We start from the raw sequence: 7269 nt of genomic DNA on the forward strand, positions 1-7269 counted from the left end.
GGTCCTGGGGCCTGAACTCTGGGCCTGGGCGCTGTCCCTCAGCTCTTCAGCTCAAGGCTAGCGCTCTACCACTTGAGCCACAGCGCCACTTCTGGTTTTTTTCTTTTTGCTTATGTGGTGCTGAGAAATTGAACCCAGGGCCTCAGGCATGCAAGGCAAGCGCTCTACCACTGAGCCACTTCCCAGCCACTATTATAAGTAGTTTTAACTTTAAATTATATACCCCTATTGAGTGGAGAACAGAATGCCTTTTGTCTCTACCAAATCTCACTCACATAGAGAATATTTTCTACAAATTTGATCTTTAAAAATAAAGTATTGGCGCCGGGCACCAATTAACCACCAGAAAACTGGAAGTGGCGCAGTGGCTCAAGTGGTAGAGCACATGCCTTGAGCTCAAGACCTCAGGGACAGCACCCAGGCCCAGAGTTCATGTATTAGTTGTACAAAGGAGGATTTCACTGTGACATTTCCATCCATTCATCCAGTATACCCTGATGAAACATAATCCCTTTATTTCCCTCTCTGCTTGTAAGACGCATTATTATTATTGCCAGTCCTGGAACTTGAACTCTGGGCCAGGGCATTGTTCCTAGGCTCCTTTCGCTCAAGGCTAGCACTCTACCACTTGACCCACAGTGCCACTTCCAGTTTTTGAGTGGTTAAAGAGACTCGGGGACTTTTCTAGGTGGGCTGGCTTTGAACCGTGATCCTCATCTCAGCCTCGAGCCACTAGTGCCTGGCAGGTAGAGTACATTTCCTTTTGGATAATGTCACCCCTTCCCTTGCTGTCTCCTAGTTTTCCCTCCTATACCCATCCATGTTAACCGGTCCGAGAAAAGGTAAGTGCGGCGCTCGGCCCCGCCCCCCCTTCCCCAGCCTCCCTCAGCCTGGGAGACAATCAGACACAGTGGGGAGCCAAATCCAGCCGGTAGAAAACTCCTTTATTAACAGAGAGCAGCCTTTTTTAAAGCCAAAAAGGGCGGGTGACATAGCAAGGGAGGAAGAGGGACCAATCACTGTCAAGGTCACACCCTGTCATGCACCTAAGCTTTCACGGGCTGGTTATGCACTGAACGTAAGGTGAATTGGGTTCTGTCCACTCTACTCTTTCCCAGCGCCATCTTTGCTGCCCATGTGCTCTACAGTAAATAGGGCTCTTCCCACTCAACTCCCTCTCAGCGCCATCTTTGCTGCCCATGTGCTCTGCACATCCACAAGTTGTATTGTTCATTTTCAAAATAGTGCCTAGTGAGTACCCCTGTTGCATTTGTCCCTCCATTTCCTTTGTTCCCCCCGCCCCTTACACTCCGAAAGACAGGTAAATGAAACAAAAAGAAATAAAAGCAAAAACAGCAACAAAGAAAACAACCTCTTATTTCCATTTCAATAAAATATTATTATTATTATTTTTTTTGTCGGTCGTGGGGCTTGAACTCTGGGCCTGGGCGCTGTCCTTCAGCTCTTCAACTCAAGGCGAGCGCTCTACCACTTGAGCTACAGCACCACTTCCGGTTTTTTGGTGGTTTATTGGAGATAGGAGTCTCACGGTCTTTCCTGCCCGGGCTGGCTTTGAACCGTGATCCTCAGATCTCAGCCTCCTGAGTAGCTAGGATTACAGGCGTGAGCCACCCGGCTAAAATATTATTTTATATGGTCAGATGCACATAGGTATTGTACCTTTGTGTTCCCCTTCTAAAAGTATCTTCCTTTGCTCTGCTGCACCTTTATGTTTCTCTCCTAAGAGTATCATTCTCCTTTGATCTCACTGTGTGTGAATACCTAGAGTCCTGTATAATTTATCATGTCCCAGAATATTTTAGATCTAGCTTCTTCATCTGAGAGAAAACATGTGCCCTTAGCTTCCCTGACCTTGGCTTACCTCATTTAACATGGTTTGTTCTAGCTACATCTATTGTCCTGCAGATATTTGACATAATATTTTTTCTAATTGCTGTGTGAAATTCCATTGTGTATAGGTAACACATTTTTTTAAAATATATTTTTATTGTGAAAATACTGTACAGAGGGGTTACAATTACATGGGTAAGATAATGAGTACATTTCTTATCAAGCATTGTAGCCTTCTCCTTTGTTTCTCCTTCCCTCCCTTCGTATCCTTCCCTTCGTATCCTTCTCCTCCTCCCCCTCACCAAAGTTGTAAAATTCGTTTTTCGCCATAACGACTAGTACATCTCATTGTTGCTATGGGTCCTCCTGTATCCCTGTTTTAAGAATTTGTTTTTTCCCTTCCCCTCCACATATTAGGTAGCACATTTTTAAAAAATCCATTCATGTATTGTGGGTCTGTTTCCATAACTTGACTATTGTGAATAGTGCAGCAGTGAACATGAATGTGCAAGTGTCTTTATGGTGTCCTGGCTTGTGATGTTCTGTGTAGCTGCCCTGGAGTGGTATGGCTGGGTTGTAGGGAAGACCTATGTTTAGTTTTTTGAAGACTGTCCAGACTGCTTTCCAGAGTAGTTGTACTAATTTACATTCCCACCAACAGTGAGATAGAGTTACTTTTTTTCCCCTCCCCCCGCCCCCAACATTTGTTGTTTGAATTCCCGGTGTTGGCTAATCTAAATGGGGTGAGATAGAATGTCAAAGTTTTATTTTTATTTTTATTTTTTTCCACCAGTCATGGGGCCTGAACACTGGGCCTGGGCACTGTCCCTCAGCTCTTCAGCTCAAGGCTAGCGCTCTACCACTGGAGCCACAGTGCCAATTCCAGCTTTTTTGCTTATGTGGTGCTGAGGAATCGAACCCAGGGCCTCATGCATACAAGGCAAGCACTCTACCACTGAGCCACCTTCCCAGCCCCAGTTTTTTTTTTTTTTAACACATTTTCTATTTTCACACATGTATTATCCTCTTCATCGGCTCTCTCCCTCCTGCTGGTATCTACACCCCAACATAGCTTGCTTTCCTTTAATGTGATTTCTTCTTTCTTTCTTCTCTCTCTAACATACATTACTTGTACAAGGGGGTTTCACCGTGGTAATTTATACATGTATATAGTGTAATTTAGGTAGATTAATCTCATCTGTTGCTCTCTCTCCATCTCCCCTATCCCGCTGGTATTCAGTATCCTAGAAATCTCACATCTCTTTTTGTGTGTCCTCAAACTAGGGCTTGAACTCAGAACCTTAGCAGTCTTGTGCTCTTGTTCAGCATTTTCTGTCAAGGCTGATGCTGAAGTGAAGGTGTGTCTCAAGTATGGAATGTCATAGAAAGCTTGAGGGCCTCAGTATAAAAAAAAATTCTAGTGGGCTGTGAAGGTGGCTCATTGGTAGAGCGCTTGCCTTGCATGCATGAGGCCCTGGGTTCGATTCCTCAGCACCACATAAGCAAAAAGAAAAAAGCCAGAAGTGGGCGCTGTGGCTCAAGTGGAAGTGCACTAGCCTTGAGCTGAAGAGCTGAGGCCCAGTGCCCAGGCCCGGAGTTCAGGCCCCATGACTGGACCCCCTCAAAAAAAATTCTAGTAAAAGACTAATAAATATTTGGATACCTGCTGTCTCTCCTGTTAAAGACATGAAAATTTGTAATTTGCTTGAGAACTAGGTTGAGTTACATGTATATACAATGACATCTGAAGGATGCTAGACAAATTGTTTTATTTTTTGTGGTGTTAGTGATAGAACTGAAGGCCTTGCACATGTTAGGCAATTGTTATAGCACTTGAGCCATACCCCCAATCATTTTTTAAGACAATACTAGGGTTTGAACTCAGGGCTTTGTGCATGCCACACAGTTGCTCCACAACTAAGTCACACCCTGAGCCCTTTTTGCTTTTTTAAAATAAGGTGCTTTTGGACCTTTTTGGAAAAAAAGGTTCAGGTCTAGGCTGGCCTGGATCATGATCCCTCTGTTTGTTTCCCCATGCAGTGGGGATGACAAGGCTTGTACTACCACTCTCAGCGTTTCATTGACTGAGATGGGGGAGGGGGTCTTGAAAAGTCTTTGCCTGAGCTATCTTCAAATTTCAGTCCTCCCTATCTCTGTGTCCTGAGAACTTTGGAACAGTCATGAAGCACTATACATGGCCTTTATTTTATTTTATAAGACAGGGTTTCAGACTCTCTTTTTTGGTTGTGGGGCTTGAACTCTGGGTTTGGACACTGTCCTTGCGCTCTTCAGCTCAAGGCGAGTGCTCTACCGCTTGAGCCACAGCACCACTTCTGGTTTTCTAGTGGTTTATTGGAGATAAGAGTCTCAGGGGCTTTCCTGCCCTGGCTGGCTTTGAACTGCGATCCTCAGATCTCAGCCTCCTGACTAGCTAGGATTATAGGCGTGAGCCCGGTGCCCGGCTCAGACTCCTTTTTCTTTTTCCTGAATTGGCCTTGAATTTGACATCCACCAGTCTCTACCTCTCAAGTAGATGGTATTACTGGTGTGTGCCATCATGCCCAACCTGTATTCATTTATTTATTTTTAATGTTACTGGATCTTGTTACCTTGCCAAGATTTGTCTTGAACTTCTAGACTGAAATAATCCTCTTTCTTCTACTTCCCTTCTTGGTCTACAGGCATATGCCACTGCACTTAGCTAACATTTATTTATTTATTTATTTTTTGTTAGTCTTGGGGCTTGAACTCTGGGACTGGGCACTGTCCCTCAGCTCTTCAGCTTAAGGCGAGTGCTTGACCCACAGCACCACATCCAGTTTTCTGGTGGTTAGTTGGAGATAAGAATCTCACGGACTTTTCTGCCCAGGCAGGCTTTGAACTGCGACCCTCAGATTGCAGCCTCCTGAGTAGTGAGGATTACAGATGTGAGCCACTACCGTCTAGCTTGTCCTGGAATCTTATTTTTAAGTTTCTTTGGAGCCACATTCAGTGTTAAAACATCACTTGAACAGACCAAGATGTTTACTGCATCCCCTTTCCTTTCCTTTCCTTTCCTTTCCTTTCCTTTCCTTTCCTTTCCTTTCCTTTCCTTTCCTTTCCTTTCCTTTCCTCTCCTTTCCTCTCCTCTCCTCTCCTTTCCTCCCTCCTTCCCTCCTTCTCTCCTTCCTTCCTTCCTTCCTTCCTTCTTTCCTTCCTTCCTTCCTTCCTTCCTTCCTTCTTTCCTTCCTTCCTTCCTCCCTCCTTCCTTTCCTTCCTTCCTTTCTTTTTTCTGGTAGTCATTGGGCCTGAAGTGTGGGCCCTCAGCTCTTCAGCTCAAGGCTAGCCCTCTACCACTTGAGCCACAGCACCACTTCTGACTCTTTCTGCTTATGTGGTATTGAGGAATTAAACCCAGGGCTTCATGCATGCAAGGCAAGCACTCTTCCACTGAGCCACCTCCTCACTCTAGTAAATAATTTTTTGAGACAGAGGCTCTGGCTTTGTAGCTTAGGCTGATCTCAAACTCAAGATTCTTAGCCTCCCAAGTTGGTCAGATTACCATTACCTGACTTTTTTTTTCTTTTCCTAGTACTGTTTTTCAGTGTTAAAAATACAATCTAGTTGTATACAGCATTGGTGAAAGCTCTTTCTTATAGAGACATTGTGTGTGTGTGGGGGGCTTGAATTCAGGGCCCCATGCTCTCTCTTAGCTTTGTGGCTCAAAGCTGGCACTCTACCAATTGAGACACACTTCCACTTCCAGCTTTTTGTTGGTTAATTGGAAATAAGAGTATCTTGGATTTGTCTGCCAGGCTGGCATAAAACTGGGCTGGCTTTGAACCAGGATCCTTAGATCTCAATCTCCTGAGTAGCTAGGACTTTAGATGTGAGCCACGGATGCCTGGTTTTAGCAGCTTTGATAAAGTTTATATTGCTAAGATATTTTGGGACACAGACATGAGAAGACATTAAATGCTAGTGACTACTCAATCTTTGTTTTTTTTTTTTAATGGTTATGGAGGTTGAACTCAGGATCTGGGTGCTGTTACTTTGAGCCACAGCTCCACTTGATTTATTTTTCTTTTTAAATTGTTTTATTGTAGGGGCTGGGAAGGTAGCTCAGCGGTAGAGTGCATGCCTTGCAAGCATGAGGCCCTGGGTTCGATTCCTCAGCACCACATAAACAGAAAAAGCTGGAAGTGGCGCTGTGGCTCCAGTGGTAGAGCGCTAGCCTTGAGCTGAAGAGCTGAGGGACAGTGCCCAGACCCAGAGTTCAGGCCTCGACCGGCGACAAAACAAAACAAAACATAAATTGTTTAATATTATATAGGTTATATTCAGAGGGGTTACAATTAGATAAGTTGGGTAGAGTATGCATTTCTTTTTGGACAACGTTGCCTTTTCCCCTGGCTCTCTCATAGTTTTTTTCCCTCCTATCCCCACGGATATTTTATGATTTTTCAAATCATCATTAAGAAATCCATTGGTTGGCAAGTCACATAATTATGCTAGTGTCTGATAAAGAGAGTATAAAACCAGCCATCTGAATGCATATAAACTAGAAAAATACCTTTTCTTTTTCATCTTTCCTGTTTCTGAAGGAGGATTTTTACTTTATACCCATTATGGACCATAGACTAGTTATTAACAAGTAGGTACTTTTTGGTTATAGCTGCAAAAGTCATTGAATTCTTGAGGTTTAGCATCTCTTGGAAAGCAAACTAGAAGACTGATATGATCTGGATTTGCTTAGACAAATAACATTTCCATTAAAAGTCCAGTTGATAAGCTGCTAATATTGAAATAAGCATGTATTGGGGCTGGGAAGGTGGCTCAGTGGTAGAGCGCTTGCCTTGCATGCATGAGGCCCTGGGCTCAATTCCTCAGCACCACATCAGCAAAAAGAAAAAAGCCGGAAGTGGTGCTGTGGTTCAAGTGGTAGAGCGCTAGCCTTGAGCTGAAGAGCTGAGGGACAGCGCCCACGCCCAGAATTCAGGCCCCATGACTGGACCCCCCCAAAAAAAATAAAAAAGAAATAAGCATGTCTGTGCTTATCATCAAGTTCAGCCACTTCACTGGATACCACCCCAAAATCTTCAAGTGACATATCTGAATGGAGTTCTCACTGTAGAGTCATGGCCTTGGCTCCATTAGCTATGGTATCTTCTTTCATCTGAATATCTATCAGTCCTTTCCAGCTGTAGCAACCACTGCATGGTAAAACTTTGCCACAAAGTCTGGTTCACTAACTTTTAGCTGCTGGACAAATTCATTACTTTCCTGCTCAGCTCACCCTCAAAACTACTTATCCCCAAGACGTAGCTGACACTCAAAAATAGAAGGTGGTAGGGCTGGGAAGGTGGCTCAGTGGTAGAGCGCTTGCCTTGCATGCCTGAGGCCCTGGGTTCAATTCCTCAGCACCACATAAGCAGAAAA

At 44.3% G+C, this 7269-nt stretch overlaps 1 protein-coding gene and 1 pseudogene across 1 annotated transcript in view; one reads left to right on the forward strand and one right to left on the reverse strand.

The window, feature by feature from the left end:
- Commd1 (copper metabolism (Murr1) domain containing 1) overlaps positions 1–7269 on the forward strand; it is a 121308-nt gene that overhangs the window by 1042 nt on the left and 112997 nt on the right. The window lies entirely within an intron of this gene.
- Positions 7018–7269, reverse strand: part of LOC105990129 — a 4426-nt pseudogene continuing 4174 nt past the window's right edge.

The sequence above is a fragment of the Dipodomys ordii genome, unplaced genomic scaffold, assembly GCF_000151885.1.
Source record: "Dipodomys ordii isolate 6190 unplaced genomic scaffold, Dord_2.0 Scaffold63, whole genome shotgun sequence".
In the NCBI taxonomy this organism is placed as follows: Eukaryota; Metazoa; Chordata; class Mammalia; order Rodentia; family Heteromyidae; genus Dipodomys; species Dipodomys ordii.